This window comes from Malaclemys terrapin, chromosome 2 (assembly GCF_027887155.1).
Source record: "Malaclemys terrapin pileata isolate rMalTer1 chromosome 2, rMalTer1.hap1, whole genome shotgun sequence".
NCBI classification, from domain to species: domain Eukaryota; kingdom Metazoa; phylum Chordata; order Testudines; family Emydidae; genus Malaclemys; species Malaclemys terrapin.
This window is the reverse complement of record NC_071506.1, coordinates 120,194,962-120,212,749: the sequence shown is the minus strand read 5'-3', so window position 1 is coordinate 120,212,749 and position 17,788 is coordinate 120,194,962. Positions and strand designations below refer to the sequence as shown.

At 43.9% G+C, this 17,788-nt stretch overlaps 1 non-coding gene across 1 annotated transcript; it reads left to right on the top strand.

The window, feature by feature from the left end:
- Positions 1-16,805: 16,805 nt before the first annotated feature.
- On the top strand, positions 16,806-16,968 carry LOC128833218 (U1 spliceosomal RNA). Its single transcript, XR_008444137.1, has one exon. It is a non-coding gene; the product is annotated as a U1 spliceosomal RNA (small nuclear RNA).
- The last annotated feature ends 820 nt before the right edge of the window (positions 16,969-17,788 follow it).

Here is a 17,788-nt window from a genome sequence, read left to right as displayed (position 1 = left end):
TCCCGAGGTAACCCATTCCAGTGCTTCACCCCCCTCCTAGTGAAAAAGTTTTTCCTAATATCCAACCTAAACCTCCCCCACTGCAACTTGAGACCATTACTCCTTGTTCTGTCATCTGCTACCACTGAAAACAGTCTAGATCCATCCTCTTTGGAACCCCTTTTCAGGTAGTTGAAAGCAGCTATCAAATCCCCCCTCATTCTTCTCTTCTGCAGACTAAACAATTCCAGTTCCCTCAGCCGCTCCTCATAAGTCATGTGCTCCAGTCCCCTAATCATTTTTGTTGCCCTCCGCTGGACTCTTTCCAATTTTTCCACATCCTTCTTGTAGTGTGGGGCCCAAAACTGGACACAGTACTCCAGATGAGGCCTCACCAATGTCAAATAGAGGGGAATGATCACATCCTTCATTCTGCTGTCGATGCTCTTATTTATACAGCCCAAAATGCCATTAGCCTTCTTGGCAACAAGGACACACTGTCAACTCATATCCAGCTTCTCATCCACTGTAACCCCTAGGTCCTTTTCTGCAGAACTGCTGCCTAGCCATTCTCTCCCTAGTCTGTAGCAGTGCTAGTCTGATATCACTTGAGCTTTGTGTATTTATTATTTAAAAGTTTCAAAAGACTAAATAAACAAGAAGCTTATGACTGTCAGGAGCACATAACCCTCATCTGTTTACAAAGATTGCTCTTCCATTGATCTCTAGTGTTTACCCCTCTTGTCATTGACTGTGACAGAAAACTTCATAGGTCACATTATTTCCCTGTAGTGAGGCGGACAGACCTCCCTCCTCCGGGGGGAGTGAGGGAGTGTTACATGCCCCGCCCCCCTCGCCGTAAGGACAGGGTTGTGGCCGGCAGTATAAAAGACCAGACCTGCAGCCCATTCAGGGGGAAGCCTGCAGAGGGGAAGGACGTCCTGCTGGTTCTGGAGCAGCATGGAGTGGATCCTCTGCCTGGCTTGGCCCATGCTGCAGAGGACAACTGGCCTGGAGTGCCCACCACCACTTACCTGGAGGAGCTGGACGATGACTGGACATCAGAGGTACCCACCCCAGGGGAGGCAGGAAATGGCCCAGGGGCAGCCGCCGTAGGGCTGGCTGCAAAGCCCAGAGCCCCAGCATCGGTATGTTGCGGCTGGATCCCTGCTGACCCCGGGGCAGCTGATTCTGCCCCTGCTGGGGCCCTGGGCTGGGATACGGTGGAGTAGGGAGGGCCCGCGTCCCCCTTCCCCCCGGGTGGCTGACCCTCATTCCTCTGCAAGGGGCTCTCGCTCTGAAGAGGAGCGGCCCCAGCCTACCTTTGAGACTGTAGTGTTTGCTGGCTGCCTGAGCCCTGCAAGCCCAGGTCCCAGCCTACCATTGAGACTGTATTGTTTGCTGGCTGTCTGAGCCACGCCCAGGCTATAGCCAGCCCCTTAAGACTATTGTTTGCCGGCTGCCTGAGCCCAGGCAAGCCCAAGCCCCAGTTAAATTGAGACGAGCTTGGAGGCGGGCTACCGCCAGCCCTTCAGGGACCTCCCTCCTCCGGGGCGAGTGAGGGAGTGTTACATTCCATTACCTATCTTAGTTACAATTTAAGTAACACTAGCCAAAATTGCCAGTGAGATTCTTTCTTCTTACTATCCTTAGTAATGGACCTCTTCATGGCATGTCTATAATTTCTTATACGCAAAGGTAAGTTATGTGAATTTCCATAGTTACACAGTATATCAATGGCAGAGTTGGGACTACAACCCAAGAATCCTGTTCTATTTACTAGATACAGTATTAGTGATATAAAAGTGTATCAGAGCCATTTACACTTCCTGGAAGCCTACAGTACTATCAATATAAAGTAATTATAATACTTGCATTATGGGATATCTTTAAGGTACAAAAATCACTAATAGAGCAAGTTTTCTTCCTCTTTACTGAATACAGCTTTCAGCTGAGGGCTTTTTAAAAAGCCAGATAGCATAGTTTGGTCAAACTAGATGATCACAATAGTCCCATCTGGCCTTGGAATCTATGAATAGTTCATTCCTATCAACAGTTCACTTCCTGCAGCTGTGAAGGGATGTACAGTTTATGTATTTCTAGGATAGATCGCCTTTCATCATGGTGCAAGGCAGACCATACAATATCCTTTCGCTCTTTGCCCTTTCATGCTGGGAATTAATCAGTCTCCCACCAGTGTACAGTTCTGATTCAGGAGACCACTTAACTTCATTCTGTGCAGGATGGCACTTAAGCTGGTGCTTCACTTTCAGAAGAGGCTTAAATCCCATTGAAGTAAATGGGATTTAAAACGTGTTTAAGTAGCATCCTGAATATGTATGCTCTCCTGGGCCCACAGTAGGAGTAATTCTGTTGAAGTCAATGAAATTACACTGTTGTAAAACTGGTACGAGAGGATTCAGGCCCTATTATTTATATCTCAAGATTAGTGATGAAGATTGAGTTAATCATTTGACTCCTTCCCAAGACTTTCTCTTCAGTTGGGAGGTGGAAGGGAGTGCAATGATAAAGAGAGAGAGTCTTAGCTTTGCTGTTAAATGACAGACTCCTACATTTTATTAAGCAGAGACTAGGTGTTGAAGCAGACTGTTGTATTTTCTTGCACAGGGCTACAATGGTCACTAGAGGGCAGTGTTGTTTTCTCATTTAATGGAATGTTCACTTCAATTTGTTTATCAAGTAACTGGAAAGTCAAATTCTTTGCAGAATTATCGTAAGTATTTATTTGTATTTCTGTTTGCGCAGATTTGGGAAAAGGAGAATACTGGAGGTTCTATGCTCAAGCTACACACACTGTCTCAGGCTCTACCGGTAAGCCCGTAATAGCTGGATGTTACAATTAGTGATTTGGTTATAGATTCATAAAGTATGAAGCCAGAAGGGACCACTTCGGTCATGTAGTCTAACCTCTGTATAACACAGGGCATAGTCCTTACCTGAATTAATTCCTGTTTCAATTAGAGCATGTTTTTGGTATTTTTTTCCTACCCCTACCCTCCCCCCAAAAGTCTTCATTTCTAAAAAATTGCCAGTGATGAATAATCCATCATACCCCTCAGAAAATTGTTCTAATGGTGAATTACCCTCACTTTAAAAAATTTTCACCTTATTTCTAGTCTGAATTTCTCTAGTTTCAACTTCCAGCCATTGGAAGTTGTTATACCTTTCTCTGCTAGATTGAAAATCCCCCTATTATCAAATTTCTGTTTCCCCAAGTGTATACTTATAGACCGTAATCAAGTCTTCTTTTAAACTAAAGGAACCGAGGTCCTTTATCCTTTCACTATGGCATGTTTCACAATCCCTTTATCATTCTTCTGGCTCTTCTCTGAACCCTCTCCAATTTGACTTAGGAACACCAGAACTGAACACATTATTCCAGCAGTGATCACATCAGTGCCAAGTGCAGAGACAATATAACCTCTGAACTCCTGTGCAAGATTCCTCTAATTATGCATCCAAGGATCCCAGTAGCCCTTTTGACCACAGCATCATACTGGGAATTCATGGTCACCTGATGATCCCATGTCTTTTTCAGAGTCATTTCTTCCCAGGGTAATCTCCTCCATCCTGTATGTATGGCCTGCATTCTGTAACATTCCATTAACGATGGTGGAATTGAAATTAGACTCCAGAATTAATCACATTGAAGTGAGGGCCCAGTTCACACTTATGAATTATTGTTTTAGTCCATCTGAAGACTCACTGAAGACAGTGATGCATTAGGCCAGCCAGAAGGTTCTAATCCAGCCATCAAGGGCTAGAAATGTATGTTTTTCAATCAAAGCTTAAATGCTGGAGGAACTGATAAGGCCAGCAGAGAACTGTTGGTTTGGAAATGCAATGGCCCAATCTGATATCTGTAAACCAAGAAGAATTCTGTATGCAGTTCAAGAGGAGGAAAACATAAACAGCTAGCATGTGGGCAAAACAGGCAGTAACCCTGTCTTATAAAACTGCCATGAAACTGCCTTTACTATAAAGATGGTGACAATGAAAAAAACCCCTAATAATACTCGATTTTCCCGTGAAACACATGACTTCCCTTAGGTTAGTGGAATGAATTAAAATGAGAATGAAGAACTGAGAAAAATTAATCTGTCACTCCTACTTGTATTACAATGGTTGCCTAGAGGCTCCAAGCAAAACTGGAGTCCCATTGTGCTAGGCACTGTACAAACACACATTAAAAGACAGTCCCTTCCCTGAAGAGCTTACTATGTAAACAGAAGAGAGAGAGAAGAGAAATAGTGGTGTGGAGTGAAAGTCATACAGTAGGTCAGTGACAAAGCTGGGACTAAAACCCAAATCTATTGACTCCTAGTCAATTGTCCTAGCCACTAGACCCCACTGCCTACCTAATGGTGACACTCTAGTATTGCATAGATCAGAGGACGTGTCGAACATTTAAAAAAATTAATTGATGAGAACATGAATATGAGAACAACTCCGTCATGAATGTAGTCAAGCAACAACAAATTTCTGGGATGACTGACCGGAGGATAAAACTGTCATCAGCAAAAATTACAGAAGGACATAGTAAAAGCAAAGCAAGTAACACAAAGGTTGTAATTAAAGAGTCATTGGAGCAGGGGGACTGGGCCCTAGGTGTCCTACCTCAGTGCCCTAACCACCAGGCTATAGAGTCAATCTTACTCTTCTTCTTTGTCCCAGTGGCTCTTTAATTATACCCAATTAAACAGCTTCAACAGGATAGATTGGAAGACTCCACCCCCTATCGGAATATCTCAGAGCTCAGTTGTTTTAGTGCTCTTGGGAGATCTTCAAAACCATTCTTCCCTGTCAGCCAGAGGGAGGAATTGAACCTGGGCCTCAGATATCCCTCTTACCTCTGGGATAAAAGGTATAAAGGGGACACCAAACCCACTCCCATTTTGTGTAAAGTGAGGTGGCCACCTAACTTATTTTCTCAAGAAATGACTTAGGTGCCTAAGCCTCCTGATTGCACAAACAGGAACCTCTCTCTTCGATTGCTAGCAGTGATAGGCACTTCTGCAGCTCCTGTTGGCCTGCTTAGGAGGCTCCCTGTCTAGCATGCTGGCTTTTGTGAATTGCATTCTTTGGTGCCTCTCTCTCCCCATTTATCCTATATAGAGCCTTGGTGCCTAACTCAGGCTTTGTTGATCAAATTGTTGTTCCTGTGATTTTTCTAGGTATCTAAGTTCCTTTGTGGATCCTGGCCTAATGGACCATTGGCTTGATTAGCCTGTTGACTGCATTCACACAGCTCCCACTTCAGTGGGATAATTGACCCCATGATGTGCCGTGGATAGTATACCCTGCTTCCACACAGATAAGTGAGATTTCATGGATGTCAGCCTAGCAAGGGCCTGTGGAACTGGTACTCAGTCTCAACAGACAAGGGAGAGGTCTTGAGTGTTATGAGGAGATCCTCTAGTATTCAGTCTATAGTAACTTTTTTGGGAGGGGTTCACTTAAGAAGAGACAATAAGGAATGGAATGAAATAGGAAACAAAGAAGATAGATGTTTAATTTGTTAAGTACCAACACTGTGCTTGGTGCTGTACAGAACACGCAGTATTGCCGTTCCTAAGCAGGCCTTCAAATGCTGAGTGGGTTAAAAATCATGACATGTTAAAATAATAATAAATGTTGGGTTCCTTTTCTTTGCCTTCTGGTTTCTGCTGCACTTGCTTTTCTCTGTAACCATAAGGGCTGGAAACTTGCTTTTTGTTCTGAATAAATGCCAAGTGTCTCATGCAAGCTCCTGATTCCTGCTTCTGGGGATTTAAGAGAAACCCCAAACATCACAAGACTTGCAACTAAATGATGACAAGTGGCAACACTGCAAATACAAAAGCAGTCTGTGCCCCCCAAGAACAAAGATCCAAACGTCATACTCAGACCAATTCTGATTCCTGCTCTCTTTTCAAGAGTGCCAGGGAGAGCTTTCTTGGCATATACCATATCCTGGTTAGTCAGAAAAGCCCATGCTCAGATGCCTGAGTCTGCAGAAAGTGAGGTTTGGGGCAAATAGCAAAGTGTTAGCTGGTAAAATTGATATTATGGGATGAAAAATCATAGGGGTAAACATAGGAGAGAGGTTGAAATGGTTTCATTTCTTATTGGAAGTAATAGACAAAAGGGAAGCAGTTGTGGGCTATACACTGGAAAGCATTTGCCACTGAAAGATATTAATGATCTGACAATGGATTACAAATCCACAAGGGAAATTAGAACTGAAAATGGAAACGACAGAAAGCTAGTCCAGGGGATTTGTGTCAGGTTAAGTTGTCGACATTTAGAGATGGATGGACACTGTGGCTCAAGTTAGGAGGAATAAAAACGCAACAAAGAAAAATGAAAAGCGATATGGTACAACAGTGCAGTGACTCCCACTGTACAGGAGTTACGATTGTGTCAGTATTTCTATTGTAACCCCTATTTTTATTGTTATGCAACTTGGCCTTCAATATGCACCAGGATGTGGTGGGGCCGATTGTTTTGTTTTACAAGCTTTCAGAGAATGTTTTCAGCAATTTTGAAGTTATCAGAAGACAACTATTGTGATTTACATGACTTGATTTTTACTGAGATGAACCTGGCCCTAAAAGGCAGTACTGTCTGAAGGTGGCTCAAGGCTTTTCTAAAATGAGTTGGTGGTTGGGCAAGTTAAGCAGTGGGGTAAGGAGGGGGTCATGCTGTAAAACTTAGGGGGGGTGGGTTTAGAGCACCAACTCTGTATCAGATTGATCTGTTTTGATCCTGCCTCCGCTTCCCATCAGGGATGTATTATGAGATATAACTGGTGGAAAAGAGCACCTATTTTTGTCCATCCTTAAGCACAAGAAAACCAAATAGGCATGTTCCACACGAACTCTGCAACTCACAGGCTGGTTCTCTCTCTATTACATTTTAAAAAAAAATTAAAAACCCCACATCTTCTTATCAATATGCCTTCTTATTCTGTCTTCTAACCATATTTGCTTATTTTACAGGCCAAAACAAGTTAGCTGCTAGCAATGCAGAGCCAATACTGCCCTTAACTTCTGACAATAACTTGGGCAAGTAAAAAGGCCACTAATTTTAGGACCTTCAGTTTTGGAATGCTCAGTATGTGACAACTAAATGAGGACCCAAAAGCTGAGGCATTCGGAATTTGGAGCCAAATCCCTGCTCCTACTGTATCAGTGGAAGATTTTTCCATTGATTTCAGCAGAAATATGTGAATTTTTGGATGCTCAATAATAATCATCCAAAAATTCACGTTTATCCAGATTTATCCAAATAGATTTGGAAATTGGTCCAGAAACTCATAAGAATGAGATTTCTTGTGAGTTCTTCAGCATTTTTTATTTCAGTGTATGGGAAGCACAGATCCACTAGGACTGTCTTTTTGTCTGTTTCAGTATTTCTTCCAGTTCTGAAAGCAGGATATGCTGAAGTGTATGAAAAAGGCTTAAAAGAAATGTACCAAACAAATATAGCATACGTCAGGAGTAATCAAGTCATTACAAGCTAAAGACTGTTTGATATTGTACAATATAAGTGGAGGGTTTGTATCATTTTCTCACAGGCAGGTGTCTACATTACTAGAACTAACTTTATATATAGCACTACAGGCGGTCTCAGCAGAGACAGCCATGGATGGAATGGGAATGAATGGTAAATGAATTCCCTCTAGTACAAGTTGGGGTAATGTGTGGCAGGCTGTCTTGTTGCTGTGTCTCAATATGCCACCTTTCATGGGCCAAAAAAGTCACTTAAAAAAAATAAGCTACCAGAGAGGATAATTTGAGTTCACTTACCTCCATCCTCCCAGTCAGCTGATCACAGTTAGCCTGACAGCCTGCGAGAGAAGGAGATGGGAACCAGAGAACTGAGTGGGTGAAGAATAATTGGACAGAGCCTTAAAAATACATTTAGAGTAAGAGATCCAAATGCAGATGACATACCCAGGAAAGGAGGGGTAGAAGTTCACAAGGCAGGCTGTCAGCCCCACTTGCAGTGTGAATAGTAGTTACTCAGCCATGTAGTTAATGGACTGCCTGATGTGAGTAGCTATTTCCCAGTGTGAGTGAGGGCTTCACAGTCAAGTACTGCACTAAGTAATGCTTAGTAATGCTCTTTCAAGAAAGAGAACCCAAACCAACCAACAACCCACACTGAAATGATTCTAGCACATCTAAACTCTTTTGCAGAATATTTGGAACCTATTTTCAGCAAAAATTGCAAAGGTTTCACAAAACTCAGCTTTGTCTAGACTCTTCCATCCTCAGTGCAGGGAAACAGGGCAAATGGCTGGGGTGTGATACAGCTGCTTTTTTTGTTTTTGTTTGGATTTCAGGAAATGAACAAGATAAGCTGTAAATGGCCCTTTCCTGCTCTTGCCTTTATATTTTTTAATTAGTCCCAATAAGAAATGCTTGGAAAAAGAAAAATGCAGCTGATTCTGTCCAAAGAACAAATCCCAAAATCTGAAAATGAGAGATGGCACCAAAGCAAACCCCAGAATCCAAGCACCTGGAATGTATAGTAAATCTGAAGCAAGATCTGAATTTTGCAGAAAGGGCCTATCTTTTTCTTTTCTCTTCTTTTCCATTCTAGTTAGAGGGTTAGGGTCAACACAAATATTGAGTATCTGATGGAATTAGAATATTAGTAGAACAAATCAAGCACTAATTACTATAATTAGGATAGGAAAAAGACCTAAAAGATCATTGCATTAATCCCCCTGCAAGTGTACACCAGTCTGAAACAACAGAACATAGGAACTTTAGACCACATCAGATCAACCATCCCCCTTGTCTCTGAGGCCAGCACAAACTGCATCCAAGGAAGGTGCAAGAAACACCAGGCTGGACAATTATGAAATAATGTGCCCCTGGGGGAATCTTCCTTCCAAAGTGCTGTCAGCTAATTGGTTTATGGCCTGAAACATGATGTCTTATTCCCCTTATAAAGGTAATTGTGGGTGTTCTCTTTATCCACATCAATATCTGATCCTAATATACAGAATGGCTTGAAGGTTCATAATTTCAAGTGCTGATTTTTTAGCATCCAAATAATGATGTTAGTGTCATAGTAAGATGCCTATATCCAAAAATTGGTCTCTAAGTTTCCTCTGTATTGTCACATTTTACAGTGGCTTGTTCAGATGGAGGAGAGAGGAAAAACAGGAACAGGAAAAACAGGTTTCTGGACAACGTGCATATTCTACCTTTTCTCCCTCTCCTCCTCCCTCCAGCTTCCTGGATCCTGCACCAAAAATAAATATTTGCTAGTACTGCTCTGCAGGAAGCAATAGTTTCAATCCTTGATAAGACAAATCTCTGGGCACCTGTATGTGATTGCATGTTGGAAGCTGGGGAGATAAATTCTGACCCTCTACTGGAACAAGCTGGCCTTTCTCTCCTCTTGTTTGCTTGTATGAGCTGAACTAATTTCACAGTTGAAATCTACACCACCTAAAAATTTCCTAGAATTTTTTTAAAAGGAGCTTTCAGTACTAACCTCATCAGAAGTGTTGGGTGTGTGAGGGTCAATTTGGTGTGACAGTGATACATTCATAGGGAAAAGTTGCCACTTCACTAGACATGTGGGGGACCATACTTACTGGGAAAACATAAAATATTATGGAATGTAAAGGATTTATATATGAAATAGCCTTTGAAAGGCTACAAAGCAGACAGAAGAGCAGTTTATAAATCAGTGGTGACAAAAGAGGCAGTGTATAACATAAAACCTATAATGAAGAGCCATTGTTCTAAAGCAGTATTATTGTTTCCTCTATTATATAATAAAAGCACTTCCCTTTCTATGTTCTGTAACAGCTGGGTTTGGGCTGGAGCCCAGGCTCTGGGACCCCATGAGGGGCGAGGGTGCCAGAGCCCAGCTCCAGTCTGAGCCTGAACGTTTGCACCACAATTTAGTAGCCCTGTAGCCTGAGCCCCAGTGTGAGCCTGAGTCAGCTGACACGAGTCATCTGCGGGTGTTTTATTGCCCCTTGATTCTATCCCCAGCTCTCTCCCTAGCTCACTTTATCTCTCCAGGCACCTCTGTGCCTCAGTTTCTCTATCTGTAAAATGGAAATAATCTATTTCACAGGGATGTTGTGAGGTTTAATTGATGTTTTTAAAGTGTTCAGAGATCTTCAGATGAGAGGGACTGTTAAGTAAATAGTATCAGTATCCCATTAGTACCAGTTAATGTCAACTGTGGTGTGTGTGTGTGTGTGTGTGTGTGTGTGTGTGTGTGTGTGTGTGTGTGTGTGTGATGTTGTCACCTATCCACTAGAACGTGAATTGAGATCACCAATACATTCACATAGGACTATGGAATAGTCATCAGATTATAAAATATTTCATTACTACTCTCTACCAGTCTGGCCCATTGCCAAATTAGTGACTTAGTGTCAAAAGGTTGCATAGCCTGCGATCAATTCCTCCCTCCATGTGTTTTAAATGGAAATAATTTTCTTTTGCCATTCATTTTGTTACTATTTTTCCTATTGTCTTCTCACTGTTTTCGTTTCAGTCATTTATTTGTCTTTCTAATGAGACGAGAGGATGGGCTATTACAAGGGGTCCTCAAGCAATCTAGGTCTTAGGATATCTTTGACAAAACAGTGATTTGTTGTTTTATTGCTATTATTTATTGGTATTGTGGTAGCTCCTAGGAGCCCCAATCATAGACCAGGATGTCACTGTGCCAGGCGATGTACAAATCCAGAACAAAGAAGATGGTCCCTGTAGCAAAGTGCTTACAAGCGAAGGGTCAAATGAAGGCAATGCCAGTCCAGTTATTCACCCAGATGCACATTTTTGTCTATTTTGTCCTGCTTAATCATTGATAGTACATTTAGGCCAAATTTTCTTAAGCTCGGAGCCCAGAGTTGACATTAATGAGAACTGTGAGCATTCAGCACCTCTGAAAAGCAGGCTTATTATAGATTTAGGTGCCCAACTTTCGGTACGTAGGTTCAAAGAATTTGGCTATGGTATCCATTGCACAGTGTCTTGTACCTGTTCCTACATGCCTAGAGTGACTACTTCATGCATATCTAAAGTATTGTTGATAACAGAATGCTTTTCAATTTGTGGAAGGCATTTAGACAGAAAACCTCCATCCATCACCCCATATTCCACTACTTATGAATATAATACTTCAATGCATGGAGAGGGGATATCAGCAATGTACTGTGCGTGAATCCAAAGGTTGAGTTCCTTGACAGATTAAACAGCTTTCGTCTATGACAATTGATTATATTTCTGCTGCATGAAGGGTGCACAATGATGTTAATAGCTGGGAAAGAACACTGCATGAGAAAGTCCCTTCCCAGACTCACTTCCTCAGGATGTCGTTTGGATTTAGAAATGTCTGCGGGCTGTAAAGCATCCACCCACGTTACTAACTCCAATCTTTCTTGGTTGCTCAAGTTCCCTTAGGACCAACCTACCATTTTTTTTTATTTTTTTTTTAAGTTTGCCCTTTGGATCAGCAATGCCCTCTGGAAGAACCCTTTGTTTTGCTGGCAGCAGTCAGCACACACATGCTGTTCAGAGCTGCAGAATCAGCAGAACAAGGAGCATTGCTCTTTAATGGCAGCTGCGGTTGTCTAATCTTAAAATGCCTCTCAGTATAATGACAATCAGCGGCTCTACCTCCCTCTTCCTCCTGCAGAAAGCTTGCCCAGTCCTGGCACTACACAAGCGCTCATTTTACCGATCTGTCAGATGAGATATCAGTAAGAGTTTCTTCATCCTCTGTAATTTCCGGAGGGACAATACTTCACCTAGCTCTGTAACAAAAAGTTTATCCTAGGGAAAGAAAAAAAGTATAAAATGTATTAATGGAATAGAACAACTCCTATTTCTACATCACAGAGGAGTTTAGAGGGAAGCCCATAACCTAGGGCCTGAGTCACTGCTGCTCTGAGATCTAAGACAGTCCTACCAATCACCATGGTGTTAAATAGCCAAAGAGAATGCTGTGCTTTCTGGCTGACGCTCTACTGGAAATGTGTCGCTTGATGGGACGGAGTAACAATAAGAGCACGATTTTGAGCATTTTGGCAGTGCATTTCTACTGTGAAAAGTGACTCTAAGAGTATGTCTGCACTGAACTGGAGGTGTGATTGCAGGACAGGTTGGCATACCTGCAGGCTCTGGCTTTTTTGCTGCCCCAAGCAAAAAAAAAAAAAAAATCGGGGCGGCCAGAATGGCAAAGCAGGAAAAAAAATAAATATCTGCAGCGCGACCGGAGCGGCAAAGCAGGAAAAAAAAAAAAAACCTGTGGGGCGTCCGGAGCCAGGGTGCAGGGGGACTCCCTGTGCTGCAGATGTGCCCTGGCTAGCGGAGGGGAGGAGGAGGGAATGGGGGGAGAGAGAGAAGGGGGGTGGTCAGGGCTTCAGTGGGATGCTCGCCACATGGCCCCGACCGCCACGCCGCCTGCCGGGAGGGCTTCTCACCACTCCGGTCGGCGGGGAGGGAAGGACGTGGGCTGCCCTGCCGGGCTTGCTACAGACCTGGCACCGGCTGGAGCAGACGGAGCACGCAGCCTGCTCCCAGAAGGGCACTCCCCACCTCCATGCCGCCGCCCCCTACAGGGCATCCGGATCAGCTAACAAAACAAAACAAAGCGGCCGTGCCGCCCTAGGATTGGGCGGAATGCTGCCCCGTAGAATCTGCCGCCCCAAGCATGAGCTTGCTCGGCTGGTGCCTGGAGCCGGCCCTGCATACCTGAGTTTGTTTGGTTTTTGTTGAAATTGCAGCGAAGACATGGTGGCGTCGGCTTCAGCAGAGGCTGTGAAAGCACGCCAGGGACCCCGGCTATGTACTCAGGTTGCTAGTCCATGCTGAAGCCCCCACCACTGTGTCTTCACTTCTATTTTCAGCCATGCTAGCTAGATTAAAGCTAACAGCTACACCAGTCCACGTTGCAATCACAGTGTAGACATACCAATTAAATGGCTTTGTGGGATTCCATGTCAATTGTGTTTCTGTTAAACACTATCAAATCTGCTCCATTTACGATTTGCAAGATGTTTTGTTCTAACTTCCAGCTTTAGGCACTCAACCCAGGAGCTGAAAATCAGCTTCCCCCTACCCCCACTTTGTGAATCATTGCGAGTAATAAAGGTTCTGCAGGCCAAATTCTATGCTCAGTTCCACATGCTTTAACACTGGTGAAGACAACGGGGGATACATGGGTGTAACTGAGGGCACAATTTGGCCCTGCTGTTGGAATTTAGTTAGCAATTCTGTTGATGGTGTTGACCCAGAATAGAATCCAGCTCATTCTTTCAGGGCTGTGTTGTCTTTGCAGTGCTAACAGGAGTTAAAAAGTAGTAACAGCTTTTTTTTTTTTTTTTTTTTTTTGGTCTCTGTCTAATGTAATGTGCCCATTTTACTCTGTGTCAAAGTAGAATCACACTTTAAACCAAGTTAGAAAAAGACCATTACTATCCCTACAGAGTTTAACTTGACAGGAAATCAGCGGAACTGCCCTGGCAATACTAAGAAGTGGGATGATATTTTGTACATGATGCACACCAGCTTTCACCTTAAGAATAACAGCAAAGGGCTGTTGGCCTCTTTTGCCCTTTTTCTTCCTTTCAAACAGGTCAATTTTCACCATTATCCACTGGCCAGCTATCCTCCCATTCTAAACTTATCCCCTTTATAGAAAGCAACTAGACCTTCACTTTCCAAGGTACTTGGGTCAGGTGCTTTATAACCAAAAAACAGGATCGATTGTTCCTTTAAGAATCAGGTGTGGGTGTGTGTGTCTGTGCGCGCAAGGGTTGGGGGAAAGCTCCTTCCTAGAGCTCTCTGGGAGGAAGTGTGCATCCCAAACTCCAGCTACCTGAGGGGAGCATGCCCATACTGCACCCCTTAAAAGGGTGGAGTGTATGCTACCCTCTGTGACTGGCAGCTTCTTCTTGTCCATATGGAGGCTAGGAGGAGGATATAACCATGCCTCCTTTCAGCTCTGCCCCCATAAGAGGGCTAGGTTCCTTGTGCTTTGCCCTTCTTCTCGTGCACCTGTGCAAAGCCCTATGGAAGAGGTAATAACATCTGGAGAAAATTTCCTAGTAGATAAAACTATTTCTTGCTACTAAAGGATCAAATCCAGAAGCGGTTCTTCAGTGTGTGCCCAATCCTTGGTCACTGAGGTCAGTCTCTGGAGCTGTGCTCCAATGGGACATGGGGAAAAGTCAATCCCTTTGAAGTTTGCCTAGCAGGGACTGAATAATGGCTGAGTAAAAACTGAGGTCCAGACTCTCCTCTCATTTATAATCTGAAACTACATTGAAGTCAGCGAAGCTACTAGAATGGAATGAAGAGGTGCATTAGGCCCCGAGTGAGATGATCAGACTATGGCCCCCAAAGGATCATTAGCCTAGGGGCGCCATAAACCCCTCCTGTATGTGTAAAGATACCATATGGAGTGAATGCGCAGAATGGCTTGTTAGGAGCAGTATTTGTGGTGAAAAGATGAGTACTTGGCTTGCAGTTTTGAGAAATCCACACTTTTTCCCTTTTCCCCCCATTGGGATGCAGCTGTCATTCTGCATTAAGCCGTGAAATGATGTGATATTTTAAAAAATTACCCTAAAATTTAAATTCTAGGGAGATTGAAATCCATCCTCCAGCCACCTTCAGAAAATGAAAAGTGACGTGGCCCCTACCACAGTCCTTTCACTACTGAGATGTCTCATGACGCACATACTGCACCGTGGGGAAACCTCCATTTGCAGGGAGACAAAAATATTTAAGGAATTTACACGCATACACACAGGCAGAAAGACAAAAATTAAAATAATCCTCAGGACTGGCCGCAAGGCTTGATTCAGGTGTTCTTGCCACACCTTTCAGCTGGATGACTCTATAACTGTACTTTTGCCAGGCTCTCATACTAGTCAACAGTATGTTTGGGGCTAAATCGTAGCTACACGGGTGGCAATACAGGAGGGGCGAGTGAAGGATCCTCCCTGCCCCCCTCCACACACACCCTGCTGGGCTTATGTACCAGGGGATGTGCTACCTTGAGTTCCTGGTAGTCAAGAACCAGGGAAGTCTAATGGTGACTGGGGCACCAGACTCAAAAGAAGAAGACATGGGTAGGAGAGATGAAATGGGGCATAGCTCGGCCCTTCCTCTGCACTGTACAGCAGAACTGGGGTGCCTTAGGGTGCACTACACCTTCCATGCCTTGCTGCCCAAGCATACCCAGAGGCATTGGGCCTACCTCACGCATCATCCCTGTCAGGGCTGATGCCAATGTGCAGTCTCCATTCCCCACATCTCATCAGCCCCCATGCTGGTATTGGCTGAAAACCAAAATTTTTCTCTCAGGATTCCTTTGGAGAAGTTAACTCCATCCCTGCTGCGAGAGCTGTGGCATTTGGCATTTCAATGGGGATCTATGTCAGTTATGTGATGCAGCACAGTGTGAGTCTTTCCCAGCACTTTACCTGGCAGGTTATACATCAAGGCAGCAGTGGATTCGTTCGCTCTTCTGCTATATTAACAGATGTGCATAGTGAGTCAGACTGAATGAAGAGAGAGGAAACAGAGATTCCTTGTGCTTCTGGACTTTTGTGCAGCATTCAGCTAGGATTGCATTAAGGTGCTATAGGCCCCAACTTTCCAAGTCATGACTATGCAGAATATGAGCTTTCGTTTAAAAATGTTGAGCCATGATAATGGTGATGAAAACACTGAAAATGGGGATCAGCTTGTACCCGATGCAATGATGTCTGTTTGAGTTTGCAGAGAGCCTGAAACAGTAACTCTGAGTGGTGTGACTGTGCCATTCATCTTAGCAGTGTGTTAATCCCAAAGCCTGCTGCACTGGGGAGACCCAATGACATTATCCCAGCAGTAGGCTCTGTGTTGTGGTCTGAGAAGAAAAGTGCAATGGGACAAACCCATTTACTTAACCAAGCAGATACACCCTGAGTCCTGGTTGAGAGATGGGTCCCTGTTGCCACTGGTGCCTCTCTGATAGAGGAGAGGAGACCCCTAGTTGCTGCTCTTGCTACTCCCAAGGGGAAGGAGGCTTTCTGTCATTTCTTGGGAGAGGACACCTTATGCCACTGCCCCTGCCTTCATGGAAGGGGAAAGGGCTGCCCTGCCTACATCACTCCAAATGAGGGGTGGGGCTGCAGGGAGCCACATATCACAGTATCCTAGGCCTCTGAATTGCCTTACTTTGACCCTGACTCCAGTAAAAGTCATTATATAAAAATGATAGATGACTATCTAATGTGTCGATGAGATGGTGAGCGCATGAGAGTACGTGGCAGGGAACAGCTTTAAGACTTGAAGGGATGTTTTTCCACTGAGCTGGAGAAAAGGAGCCTCCCATTGCCGGAGGCCTGTCAGGAACAAAACCTAAGTACTGAGTGTGTTGCTTTCCAGGAGAGTTTGGGGACTGTGCTGCATCGTCTGTTTTGTGTCTGACAGGCTGTGGTGCAAGTGAGGAGCTGAAAAGGAATATTTATTTAACATCTACTGGTTTGCGAATCTCCGAAGAACAGGGTTAACATGCGAAAAACAGCAGAGTCGAATCGATGAGTCGTATAATAATGCTGCCACCATCACTGTGGCGTGGTGACTTTCAGAGCCACAGCAGTGATTCAAGCAAAGTTATAAATGGAGCTTTGCCATTACCATCTATAGAGGACTGAACTGGATGGGGACAACCTAACTGTACCAAGTATGGAAATGTTATTCTTTCTGAGTCAAATCCTGAGAGCCTTTGTCAGCTTTTATTTAGAGTTGGATTGGGACTCAGTCTCTGCGAGGCTAATCATGTGAGTAACGGCTCAGGAGATACCATTATCACCATGGTGGTTTTCCCAGGGTGAGGCTCATCCATTGCACTCCGGGTGTGCTGACCCCTGCGATTTCCCTCAACTGCAGGAAACTCGACTGCATAATTTGTGGTAGTGGGGGACTGTGTTCACGCTTTCCCCTGGGGGGAAAAATATGAGCGTAAGGGTTACAAAAAATAGCCCTTAGTGTTTACCCAGTTCTTATTACAGTAAGTTCCCATTGAAATCAATGGAAGGCTGTGCCTAAGTAAGGATTGAATAAGGACTGACTAAACACTGAGTAAATTCCTCAGCCTTTTGGGGCCTTTTTCTTCTTTACACTAAGGTCCTCTCACAGTTCGATGGTATTGTAACAGAGCTTTAAAGTGGAACTAAATGAAAGTTACATCCACCTTATGTGTAAAGGAGTCTTCGTGTAAATAAGAATCAGGCTCTTTGTGTTTTCCACAGATGTACTTAGTTTACCTGGAGTTAAGGGTGGGAAAAATCTATCACTTTCTTCAGGAAAAATTCCCTCCAGAGAACATTGCAGCTTTCTCAAAAAACCTCACAGATGTTTGTTAGCCTGTAAATTAAAAATTAAAACAGAGAGAAAAATGAAGCACTGAAATGTGTAGAAAGCCAAGTTAGACAAAGATGCCATATAGGGCTACAATGACATAAATTTTTTATGTTTGAAAATCTGTGGTGGTGCGAATGGAGACAAACATTGCTCAGTCAGCCAGGCATCAGAATGTTTTTATTTAGACGTTGGAGGGGCCAAAGGGAGGGGAACAGAGTGTGGGTGTAGAGACAGAAATTGGGCTGAGCTGCCAAGTCCTCAACCTCACTGTTACCAGGGGACAGGATTAGCAACTGGCAAAGTCTCTGACATTAGCTCACCCATCTCTCCTCCTGCTAGTCTCACAACCCAGCTCTTACACTAGCTCCTAAAGCAGATGTCACAGGGGCCAGCCTGTGAGA